The sequence below is a fragment of the Carlito syrichta genome, unplaced genomic scaffold, assembly GCF_000164805.1.
Source record: "Carlito syrichta isolate Samal-C Ts95f unplaced genomic scaffold, Tarsius_syrichta-2.0.1 Scaffold305771, whole genome shotgun sequence".
Classification (NCBI taxonomy): Eukaryota; Metazoa; Chordata; class Mammalia; order Primates; family Tarsiidae; genus Carlito; species Carlito syrichta.
This window is the reverse complement of record NW_007249867.1, coordinates 87,469-100,813: the sequence shown is the minus strand read 5'-3', so window position 1 is coordinate 100,813 and position 13,345 is coordinate 87,469. Positions and strand designations below refer to the sequence as shown.

Here is a 13,345-nt window from a genome sequence, read left to right as displayed (position 1 = left end):
CCTTCTCGGCCGCCCCCGGTTTCTGGGATCAGCGACCATTGTTTCTGTGGTTTAGCTCTACCTTGCGGACCAACCATGAGCTCCCAGGTTCGCCAGAATTATTCCACCGAGGTGGAGGCAGCCGTGAACCGCATGGCCAATTTGCGGCTGCGGGCCTCCTACGCCTACCTCTCCCTGGGCTTCTATTTCCACCGCGACGATGAGGCGTGGGCCACTTCTTGCGCGAATTGGTGGGGGAGAAGCAGGAGGGCGCCGGGCGTCTCTTGAAGATGCACAACCAGCGTGGCGGCCGCGCCCTCTTCCAGGATATCCAGAAGCCCTCTCAAGATGGGTGGGGTAAACCCCTGGATGCCATGGAAGCCGCCATGACCTTGGAGAAGAGCCTGAACCAAGCCCTTTTGGACCTTCATGCACAGACCCCCTTCTCTGTGACTTCCTGGAGAACCACTTCCTAGATGAGGAAGTGAAACTCATCAAGAAGATGGGCGACCACCTGACCAATCTTTGCAGGCTGGCAGGGCCCGAGCCTGGGGTGGGCGAATATCTCTCCGAAAGGCTCACCCTCAAGCACGACTAGGAGCCCAGTGGCCCCTGGGGAGCCCCTCTCAAAGTATCAGGGCTTCTTCTGCCTGAGCCTCCCCCTCCAACCACTAGACAGCTTTTTAACCACTCTGGAACCCTCTCCCAAGCCCTGGACCAAATAAGAATAAAGCTTTTGGCAGCAGCAAAAAAAAAAAAAAGGTATATATATATATATATATATATATATATATATATATATATATATATATATATAATCTAAATAAAGGCAGAAAAGGGTAAAAGGACAAATAGAAAACACATAATACAACTATAGATTTAAACATACTGGTTAAACATACTGGTACTCTTAATTTCCTGTTGCCGCCATAGCAAATTACCACAAATTTACCAGCTCAAAACAACATGGGCTTATTATTTCATAACCTCTGTAAGCCAGGTGTTCTGGTCTTCTGCTTAGGGTCTCTCAGGGCTGCAATTTGGGTGTTGGACAGGGCAGAGTTCTCATCTGAAGACTAAACTAGCGAAAGATCTACTTCCCCAAGCACATGGTTGTTTGCAGCATTCACTTCCTTGCAACCAGGACTAAAAGCTTCGGGTCTTTTCTGTCTTTTGGTCAGAGGCTGTCCTCAGCTCCTACAGGGCATCAACGGTTTCTTACTATATGGTGTTTCCCTGCATGGCCACTTGCTTCTTCATGGCCAGCAAGAGAAGGAGATTCCTACAAGATGGCTACTAAAATCTTAGGTAATCACATAATGACTTGAAAAAAAAAATACACATCTTGTCACCATAATTAAGTAGTCCCCCTTGTCTACATTTTGCTCTCCATGGTTTTAATTACCCATGGTTAATCACAATCTGAAAACATCAAATGGAAAATTCCAGAAATCAACAATTTATGCATTTTAAATTGCATACCATTCTGAGTTGTGTAATGAAAATCTCTTGTCATCCCACTTGTGACATGAAAATTATCCTTTTGTCAAGCTTATCTATGCTGTCTACACTACACTAGTGACTACACTGCCTGCCCTTTAGTCACTTAGTAGTAGCCATCCTGGTTATCAGATCAACTGTCGTGGTATCGTAATGCTTGCGTTCAAGTGACCCTAATTTTACTTCTTAATGGTCCCAAAGTGTAAGAGTAATGATGCTAGCAATTTGGATATGCCAAAGAGAAGCTGTAAGATGCTTCCTTTAAGTGAAAAGGTAAAAGTTCTCAATAAGGAAAGAAAAATATTGTATGCCGAGGTTGCTAAGACCTACAATAAGACTGAGTCATCTGCAAAATTGTGAAGAAGGAAAAAGAAATTTGTGCTAGTTTTGCTGTCACCTTGACTGCAGAAGTTATAGCCACTGTACTTGATTCAGTTAAGTGGTTAAGATAGAAAAAGCATTAAATCTGTGTGTAGAAAATATGAACAGAAATGTACTCCAGTTGAAAAGAACTTCCAACCAGGTTCAGTACTATCTGTGGTTTCAGATGGCATGCACTAGGGGTCTTGGACTATATTGCCCATAAATAAGAGGGCGCTGCTATATTGGTTAGAAACAAGTCACAAGTCCTCACACTCAAGGTGATGGGATCACACAAAGACGTGAAGACCAGGATTAGAATATAATGGAGGCTACCTTTAGAATCTGTCCATCAGTATTTTAAGACATTTATGGGAGTGATGTCACCAAGATAGCATAGTAGTAGATACAAGCCTTGATTCCCCCTTAAAACAACAACAGAAAAGGACAGCTATTCACTAACCCAGTTAGACCTAGTTAGGCTCAAGGATCCATTTAAAAGAGTCTATGACAACAGAGTGGGAGCAAAACGTGGAGACTATCCAGAAAGGACTACTGTTGAGATTGGCATGCCTACGATGCTATGAGATAGCTAGGAATGAAGAAACACAGAGGATATCAGTATCAGTCATACAGTGGGAACCACTTGGTTTCTAGCAGCCTGCTCTGCAGAGGACACTGGCATTTTTTGCCGTTGAGGTAACCAACAGTCATTCCTTCCTAGGAACACCAGTGAGGGAAATTTGACGGTACACTCATTCCCCCTCAAGAATCAGCCACTAGTGTGCCATTTCAGAACTGGAGCTGCCACCTCTCTGCCCATGCCTATGCTTCAGGCCTTGGCTCGATTGCAACTTCACATGCCACTCATCAGACACCTGTACCACTGCCTCCTTGAGCAGGCCCACATGCCAGACATGGTGCCAAGAGAGATCTCCTTGGCCTTGATTCTCTCAGTGGAAGAAATGTGATTGGAAGAACCCTAGCAACCATCAGTACTGACAATTCCAATAGCCATACTACTGGTATGGACATTCATAGCATTGACTGCTGAGGATGTCAACTTTGTTTTGTCAACACTGACCTCAGCTGACAGCTCTGTGGAGACTATGCTGCTGCATCCTCCCTGGAGCCAGAATCACTGCACCCCACCAAGCCAGGGCCCTGGCATTCTCCCATAGGGAAAGATCTTTCTCCACTGACACTGCCCATAAAATCTGAGAGATGACTGTTTGACCAAATGCCCAGACATCAACATAAGGTAACAAGAAACATGAAAAACCAAGGGAACATATCATCACCAAAAGAACAATAATTTCCCAGTGGCCGACCCCAAAGAAATGAAGATCTTTGAACTGTTTGACATCAAATTTAAAATAATTGTTATAAGAAAGCTCAGTGAACTTCAAGAGAATACAGAATCAATTCTATAAAGTCAAGAAAATAATAAACCAACAAAATGAGAAATTTAATAGGCAGTTGGAAATCACTAAGAAATTTTGGAGCTGAAGGATACAATGAATGAGATGAAAAAACGGAGTAGAAAGCAACAGCAGTACTGATCAAGCGGGGAAAAAATGTGCAAACTTCACAAATTGTTTGAAAATATATGTCGAGAGGAGAAAAAAGTGAAAAAGAATGAAGAAAGCCTACAGGATTTATAGGACATCATCAAGAGAGCTGACAATTGCATTATAGAAGTTGAAGAAATTAGGATTAGAAACAATTAATAGCTGAAAACTTCCCAAAACTGGGGAAAGATATAAATACCCAGGTAAAAGAGGTCAAAGGTCTCTAATAAGATTCAACATAAAAAGGATTATATGTAGGCATATAATCAAACTGAAAGACAAGGAAAGCATCCTGAAAGCTACAAAAGCAAAGACAGATAACATAAAAGGCAGTATCAATAAGGCCATCGACAGATTTCTCAGCTCAAATCTTACAGGCCAGAAAAGGGTGGAGTGATATATTCAAAGTGCTGAAGAATAAAGCTGTCAGTCAAGAATATATTACCTGGCAATGCTGTGCTTTAAAACTGAAGGAGAGACAAAGACTTTCTCAGACAAACCTGCTTGAAAATAAATGCTAACGAGTTCTTCAAACCGAAGAAAAGGACACTAACTGGTAACATGAAAACATGAAAGTGTAAAACTTAATGGCAAAAGCAAGTACATAGACAAATTCAGAAGACGTGAATACTGTAATCCTGGTATGTAAATCACTTATCTCTTGAGTGAGAAGGTGAAAAGACAGTTATTAAAGCAATAATAACTACAGTAATTTAAGAAATAGACAACAAAACTATAAATTGAACAACAAAAAACTGCATAAAATTTTATTTTTATGTGATCAAAGTTGTCAACTTACATACATTTATGTATATTTATATATGTTTGAGATGTGGGGTGCAATTCAGAGTTAGGTATACAAATGTTCATTATGCAGGTACCCTTGTTCTTCAGGTGTGCCCCTCCCTCCCCTGGAGTTTCCTACTACTGCCAATCCCTTTCTTATAGTATTCTATTAATTGTTCATGGTCCGCTTATGAGTGAGAACATATGGTACTCTGTTCTTTGTTTCTGTGATAGATCACTATGTATGATAGACACTAAATCCATCCAAGTTGTTGCGAAGTCCATATGTTTGTCCTTCTTTATGGCTGCATAATATTCCAATGTGTATATGTGCCAAATTTTTTTTAATCAAGTCCAGCTTTGATGGGCAGCATGGTTGGTTCCGTGTTTTTGCTATTGTGAATAAAGCTGCAACAAACATGCGTGTGCATGTATCTTTTTTGTAGAATGACTTGAGTTCCTCCAGGTATATTCCTAATAGGGGGATTGCAGGGTCATATAGAAGGTAATTTCTAGTTCTTTCGGAAATTACCACGCTGTCTTTCAAAGAGGTTGCACTAGTTTGCATTCCCACCAGCAGTGTGGAAGCATTCCTTTTTCTCTGCATCTTCACCAGCATCTGTTGTTGTTTGTTTTATTAATGGTGGCCATTCTTATTGGGGTTAGGTGGTATCTCAGTGTGGTTTTGATTTACATTCTCTGATGATGAGTGAAGCGGAGCACTTTTTCATGTGTCTGTTGGCTGCCTGTATATATTCTTCTGAGAAGTGTCTATTCATGTCTTTTATCCACTTTTTAATGGGGCTGTTTTTTTTTTTTTTCTTTTGGCACACTTGAGTTCTTGTAGATCCTAGATGTTAGGCCTTTGTCAGATATATAGTTGGCAAATATTTTTTCCCATTTTGTGGACTGTCTCTCTGCTGTCTTGATGGTTTCTTTGGCTTTGCAGAAGCTTGTCAGTTTGAGGAGGTCCCACTTGTCTGTCTTATTTCTTTGGTATGGGCACTTAGGGTTCAAATCAGGAATTGGTTGCCAGTTCCAATTTTCATAGGGGTGTCTCCTGTGTTTTCTAAGATTCTTATAGTTTGAGGTTTTACGTTTAGGTCTTTGATTCATTTAGAGTTAATTTTTGTGTATGGTGATAGGTAGGGGTCCCATTTCAATCTTTTGCATGGGATTAGCTAGTTATCCCAGCACCATTTACTGAATAGGCTCTTGTCTCCCTAGTGGTTGTTGTTGGAGGCTTTGTCAAAGATGAGTTGGTTGAAAAATTGAGATTTTGCTTCCGGAATGTCTATCCTGTTCCATTGGTCCATATGCCTTTTCTTGTACCAATACCAGGCTGTTTTGATTATTGTAGACTTAGAGTAAAGTTTAAAGTCTGGAAGTGTGATACCTCCTGCTTTGTTTCTTTTGCTAAAGATTATTTTGGCTATTCCTGGTTGTTTATTTTTCCATATGAATTTCTGTATTGTCATTTTCAGCTCTGAGAAGAATGATGTTGGCAACTTAATGGGTATTGTGTTGAATCTGTAGATTGCCTTTGGTAGGGTGGACATCTTAACAATGTTGATTCTTCCTATTCATGACCATGGAATATTTTTCCATTTGTTTGTGTCTTCTTGGATTTCTTTGAGTAGTGTTTTGTAGTTCTCATTATAAAGGTCTTTCACTACTCTGGTTAGGAAGATGCCAAGGTATTTCATTTTTTTGATGGCTATTGTGAATGAGATTGTGTTTTTATTTTGTTCTCTGCCTGCTTGTGTAAGAATGCAACTGTATTTTGCACATTTATTTTGTACCCCGAGACTTTGCCAGAGTCCTTTATCAGTGCAAGCAGGTTTTTGACAGATTCTCTTGAATTTTTGAGGTATAAGATCATATTGTCAGCAAGGAGAGATAACTTGACTTCCTCTTTTCCTATTTGAATACCCCTGATTTCCTTCTCTTGTCTAATTGTTCTAGCTAGGAATTCCATCACAATGTTGAACAAGAGGGGTGAGAGTGGGCAGCCTTGTCTCTTTACAGTTTTCATAGGAAATGTTTCCAGTTTCTGTCCATTTAGCAATATACTGGCTGTGGGTTTATCGTAAATGGTGCTTACTATTTTGAGGTATGTTCCTTCTATACCTAGGTGTTTGAGGATTTTTATCAAGAAGGGATGCTGGGTTGTATCAAAAGCTTTTTCTACATCTAATGATATAATCATGTGGTTCTTGTTTAATTACATTTATGATCTTGCAGATGTTGAACGAGCCCTGCATTCTGGGGATGAAGCCTACTTTCAAGGTAGATGATTTTTGAGATGTGTTTTTGGATCCAATTTACTAGAATCTTGTGGAGGATTTTTGCATCTACGTTCATAAGGTATATTGGTCTGTAGTTCTCTTTTTTTGTTGGATCTTTACCTGGTTTGAGTATCAGTGTGATGTCAGTTTCATAAAATGATTTGGGGAGAATTCCATCTTTCTCAATTGCCTGGAATAATTTCAGTAGGATTGGTATCAGCTGCTCCTGTACGTTTTGTAGAATTCTGCTGGAAAGCTGTCCTGTCCAGCACTTTTTTAAAAGGTAGTTTTCTTATGACAGTCAATTTCTTGGGTTGTTATTGGTCTAATTAGAACCTCGATGTCTTCTTCTTTCAATTGGGGAAGTTGTGTGATGTCAGAAAGTCCTCCATTTCATTTAGGTTATCCAGCTTGTTTCCATACAGGTGTGCATTGTTTTGTCTGATAATCTTTTGTATTTCTTCGGAATCAGTTGTGATTTGGTCTTTTGTATTTCTGAGTGTGTTTATTTGGACTTTTTCTTTCTCTTTCTTGATCATTCTGGCTAGGGGTCCATCAAACTTGTTAATTCTTTCAAAGAACCAGCTTTTTGTTTTGTTTTGTTTTATTTTTTGAGTTGGAGTCTCACTCTGTCGCCCAGACTGGAGTGCAGTGGCCGCTCCCGGCCACCACAGCCTCGACCTGCTGGGCTCCGGCGATCCTTCCGCCTCAGCCTTCCAAGTAACCGGAATTACAGGCATGCACTACCACGCCCAGCTGATGTTTTGATTTATTTTAGAGATGAGGTCTCGCTGCCCAGGTGGGTCTCGAACCCACGGGCTCAGGCAATCCACTCACGTCAGCCTCCCAAAGGCGCGGGATTACAGGCTGAGCCACCGAGCCCGGCTCAGTTTTTTGTTTTGTTGATGTTTTCTGTGATAGTTTTCTCTTGTCCCATATTTGGGCTCTTATTTTGTTGATCTGGATTCTTCTGCTAAAATTAGGGTTCTGGTGGTCTTCTCTCTCCAGCTCCCTTAGGTGTTTTGTTAATCTACTTATGATCTTTCTATTTTTCTTGATGTGTGCTTGTGGAGATATAATTTTCCCGCTTTATATCTAATTTTGTTTTATGGATTATTATTTTGAATATTATGTTCAATTGTTTTATTTTCTTCAGGGAATTCACTTTTATGTGTGTTACTTGTCTTTTTTTTTTCAATTTTGTACTCTATTTCTGATCTTTTTTACTTTTTTCTTTATTCTCTTGCTTGTTTGTTTTTGCATTTATCCAGTGCCTCTTAAGTTTTCATTTAGTCTCTTCTCCTTTTAGCACCTTATAATTATCATTTATGATATATTTTGTCTTTTTCTCCCATTTTTTACTTTTTCAATAATCTTTTAATTTTTTGTCTATTTCTGTTTTTAATATTTTGAATTTCCAAGTCAAGATGCTTTTTTATATCTCCAAATGCTTGAGTATTTCAGTTCAGTGTGTTGTGTTATAATTTTCTTCTGCTATAATGGTTTTGGTAGATAATTTTCATCAGCTGATATGTGTTAATTATTGTTTTCTGATTTCTCATTCTATGATTATATAGATTTATTGTTTTCTTCTATTCATTTTCTTGAATTTGGGTGGTTAGTAGATTCCTTGTTCAAAAGAACTCTGTCAGTATGGAAAATTAGTTTCTTTGATGGTGTTTTGTTTTCTTTTGTTTTGTTGTAGTAGAGGGAAGGAATCTCTGGGTTCCGATGTTTTGTTTTTATCCTAAGGTCCATAAAAATTCTTCTTTTGCTTTTCCCCTCATTGTCCAGTTGCTAAGGGACACCTCACCTACTCTTTTGGCCTTTTTTCCACCCTGAAGCTATCCTGTAATAAGTGTCTGATCTATCAAGGCAGTTTCTGTATATTTTTGCACCTAGGATGGAGTTTCTATCTTTGCTGGTGATTTTAGACCAGCCACTAGGTCCATTTTTCCTTACTCTGTGTAGTTTCATTGGACTACCTTTGCTTGCTACGAAGGCTTGTGGTAGGAATGTGAAGGATCACTCACTTGGATCAGTGATTTAATTTTTTTTACTTATAAGTAATTTGAAGTTTGGATATATTTGTTTTCTTGTTAGACTGAGGGTATGATTTTTGTGTAGATTTATTTGATTTTGTTTTTCTGTATCATTTCTGGTAGATGTAGGTAGCTGCCTTTTCTTTTATTCCCCAGAAGTCCTCTCCTCTTTACTCTCACATCTACCTCATTGAGGCCTCTAATATGTTTCTTTTGGAAGCTGTAATGACAATGTGGATTAAATCGCCCAATCCAAATTAAATTAACCAGAAAGACTTTTTGCAGTCTTTATCTTAGTTACCATCCTTGCAGAACAGAATGTTGTTTTCCCATTATGTGAAATTCCTTTTTACTTCATTGGTGGTCCTGTCTCTATTTTCTTATGCCTCTCTAATGGTTGCTTGTGGTATCATTTCTGGTTTCTTTTCTTCAAACACTTCTTAAATGGATTCTCTACCTAAGTAGCCCATAAAACACTTCAGAATCAACATATCCAAATGGAAACATATTTTACTCATCTCCAAATTTTTTCTTCCTCCATTAGTTCCGGGCTTGAAGAATTAACCCATAAAACAGTCCAGTAATCCTAACAAGAAACTTGAGAGTTGCCTTTACATCTTCCTCATGGCATTTTTCACATTTAATCAGCAGTCATGCCCTGAGCTTTACACTTTCTTAACGTCCCTTATATCCTCCCTCTTCTCTTGGGTATGACCTCACTTTAGACCCCCTCATCTCTCTTCTGGATTACTGCAATAGCCTAGCAATTATATCACCTTCAGTTTTGCTCTTTTTTCCACATTACTATTAAAATTATTTCTTTAAAAGATCATGTTAGTCATTCCCCTTCCATGGTTCTTCATCACCTAATTTGGATTAGGATGAAATCCAAATTCTGCAGTGTAAGAGAAATGTTTTTCATAGTGTGACTTTATCCTGCCTTTCTATTGTTTCTTTCTTCTCATACTTATCTCCTCCTATTCAATGATAATTGTGCAAAACTCCTTTAATTTTGCTAACACATTGTGCTAGTTTAGCCTCTTTACCTTTGTTAATGCTGGTCTTTTTATGTGGACCACTCCTTTCCACACATATCCACTTGGATGGATGCCTACTAATTTGTGAAGACCCTGTTTGGCCCTGATGGCAGTCTTCTTTATGGAATCATTACTGATACCATGGGTAGAATTGGTCATGTAGTTCTTTGTGCCCCAGTTGTGCCAGGCACAGCATCTGATGTAGCACCTATAAGATGTTATTTAATTTGTTTGTCTGTGTGTATCCTGTTATGTAAGTTTCTAGGACTAGACTTGAAATATGTTAGGTTTACCTTATTGGCATTTTGAAAAATAAGATGATTGTTTTTCTGTGGCTTGCTCTTGCCTGCTGATTCAGGACATTGGCATCATCAGGAATAACTTCAAATGGTATTATTGATCAAAGTGTTCTGGAAGTTCCTGCAGGTTACACATCAATTTGCTTTTCCCTCACAAAGTAGTTCTGTGTCTAGAAACCCACACAAGTAATCAAAAAGGTTATATTGGAGCTAAGAAAAGGAATTACCAAAGGAAAGAAGGACGAGATGAAAACTTTTGATAAAATTCAGGCAATGTCCTCAGATGCTGAAGGATACAGGAATATCCCAAGGACTATTAACCTGATCCTAAACTTCTGCTGGTATTCTTGTACCTTCAGAGCAAATGCGATTGAGATGGGTGCGTTAATTTTTTAAAGTATAAAATTTTCTTTCTCTTGTGTACTGTAGCATACTAATGTTCTTATTAAAATATTAAGCAGCATGAAATTTAATATTAAGTATAAAACACTTAGTATGTTTATATGTCTGCTCTTTCTTTTCTAAAGTTAACTCAGTTAAAAACTCTCCTTATAAGTATTTGAACATGGGCTTTAGCCACTCTGTAGAACATGTATTGTGAAAGATATTTTATTATTACATAATGTTTTATGATGTGAGTTTAATATTGTTGTATTAGTAAACATCCTAGATTGTATGCTTAAATTCAGGATAGGTGGTTTTTAAATGTAGAGGTACACATATGCAGGATACTAGAGAATGAAAACAATTTCTTAAGGCTAATACCTATTTTATTATTCTTTAATTTTGCATGAGAGTATTGCTATTTGGAAAAAAGTGCATGTCTAAAACTGGTTCTGTTCAAGTTGTTTAATTTTATATACTCATTTAAAAGCATTGTTGTTTATCTTTCCTTCACTAATCATTTTAATTCCAGTTTTCTACTGTATTTCTACCAATATTTTAAAACAGAATTCAGTTTATTTATTTCTAGAGGAAATTTTTTTGTCATAAGTATATTGTGTATGCTGCTTCTCTCTGTGACTTTTTAATTTTCTTGTTCATTCTGTCTTAAATAAAGAATTTTAAATGACATTGTCTAAACTCAGGAGTATTGTGTGTTTTGAGTAGTATAAGAGGTTTCTTTCATGATAAACATCTTACAGTGTTTACATATATAAAACACAATTTTATATGTAAAACACAATTGAGAAGTAAATACTGCCATACATATTATTAGTACAAGTAATTAAAAGTGGATTGATTATAGCTTAGTTGGAGGATATTGGATAATATATTATTTACATTCTTACTCCTTTTGCCTCCTTGGCTTTTCCGTCGTTCTCTGGTTTTCAAAAACTAAAAATAATATTCCTGGCATTTTAATGAAACATTCGCTAAATTTACATTTGTGTGAGTTGATCAAAGATCAGCCTTAATTAGCGAAGAGTATGAATTTTCTAGACCAATATATTAAAAGAAAATTCTATTATTTGAATACAGTAAAGAAAAACAGCTGCTGACAGACAGTCACAAAGACTACTAGACTAGCCAGAATTTTCTCTTCTTGGACAGATGGTTCTACTACATTTGAAGCCTCTTTATAATGGTCAGAACCCTCTAACTAGTGGAATGGGAATGGAAGTCTTTCACCTCAGAAAAATTTCTCACACAGTTCTGCATACGCTTTTCTTTTCTGTGACTTGGTGCAAACACAATGACTTTGGAAGCTACATTTTGATGATGATGGAGCCATAGATGGAAGTGATCTAGACCTCTTGGAGAACTATTGACAACCCGTGAACATATTCTGGACTTTATAAGAGCGATAAATCAGCTTCTCTAATTTTAGAGCCATTATACTTTAAAAATTGTGTTTATTGTAGCAGTTGATGTTGCAAGAGCTAATATTGAAATTGGTACCCTGAAAGTTGGGTATTTCTGAACAAAAACCTTTCAAATAAGTTTGGTAGTTGGATGGTAAAAATTTAGTTAAAAAATTTAGCTCCATTAAAATAAAGATGTATTTCAGTTTTTACAGTTAAAATTTTAATGTATTAAGTTTTTTAACCAGGCTGGCCTTGCACCTGTGGGCTCAGGCAATCCTCTCACCTCAGCCTCCCAAAGTGCTAGGATTACAGGCATGAGCCACTGCACCTAGCCCACATAAATTTTAACAGTGCTCTTTATTTAATCAGTGTCATTTTGTGTTTGTATATACATATTACTGTCTTGTGTGACTTGCTTTCAGCCCAAAGAACTTACTTTAAGTATTTCTTTTAAGGCATGCCAGTTAACAATGGATTTTCTGTTTTTGTTTATATGGAAATGTCCTTATTTCACTTCGTTCTTTTTCTAGCTTTATTGAGGTACACTTGACAAATAAAAATTGTATATATTTGAAGTGTACATTGTGATATTTAGATATAAATAATGATATAGATATAGATAATGATATTTACATTATAAAATGATTACCACAATAAAGCTAACACTTTCATCACCATGCATAGTTATGATTTTTCTATGTGTGTGGTGAGAACACTTAAAATCAACTCTCTTAGCAAATGTCAAGTTTACAAAGGGGGACCCAACAAATGGAATTATTTATAATAACATTGTGTATTCTTATACGTTTAAATTTCAAAGTACTTTTTGTTTAATGCAATACACCTATCAAGACACTTTTTCTATAGCTCAAAAACAGTTTTTGAACATGTCAGTTTTGACGCCTTTTAGTGCTTCTGCTGTTTTTGGCTTCACCTCTTCCACATCAATGATACATTTCCCTTTAAGAACTTGTTTCATCAGGGAAACAAAAATAAATGGCTTAGAGTGAGATCGGATGAATAGGGAGGGTAGGGCATGAGGGGTTTTGATCAAAAACTGCTGAACGCTCAACACGGTATGGGCAGGTGTGTGTTCCTGGTAGAAGAACTGTCACCTGTTTGCCACAGCTGAGGCTATTTCTTCCACAAATCATCATACATCAATCTCAAAACTTCAGATAAGAACTTTGGTTGATAGTTTGATCCAGAGAAACAAATTCTGAATCTACTACAAGGGTCCCGCTCTCTGAAAGATAATTCTGGTTTTTGGGTTTTTTTTTTTTTTTTTTGTGGGTTCCCCCCTTGTACAATGTCATGTTATTAATTATAGTTAACCAAGTTTCATATTAGATCTCTAGAACATATTCATTCCAAGTAATGAGACTTTTGTACCCTTTGGCCAGCATCTTTCTATTCACCTTCATTTTTGAAAGATAATTTTCCTGAATTTGAAATTCTTGGCTGATGATTGTTTTCTTGAACACTTACAGTATGTCATTCTTCTGCTTTCTGGATCTCATTGTTTCTGATGAGATATCAGCTGTTAATCTTATTGAGGTTAGCTTGTATGTGATGAGTTTTTTTTGCTCTTGCTTTTTTTGTATTTTTTGTCTTATTCTTTGTCTTTCAGAATTTTTATTATGATGTGTTTGGATTTGGTTCTCTTTGCATTTAC

The 13,345-nt window shown here is 37.3% G+C and overlaps 1 pseudogene; it reads left to right on the top strand.

The window, feature by feature from the left end:
• Positions 1-26: 26 nt before the first annotated feature.
• On the top strand, positions 27-659 carry LOC110596026 (annotated as a pseudogene).
• Positions 660-13,345: the final 12,686 nt, after the last annotated feature.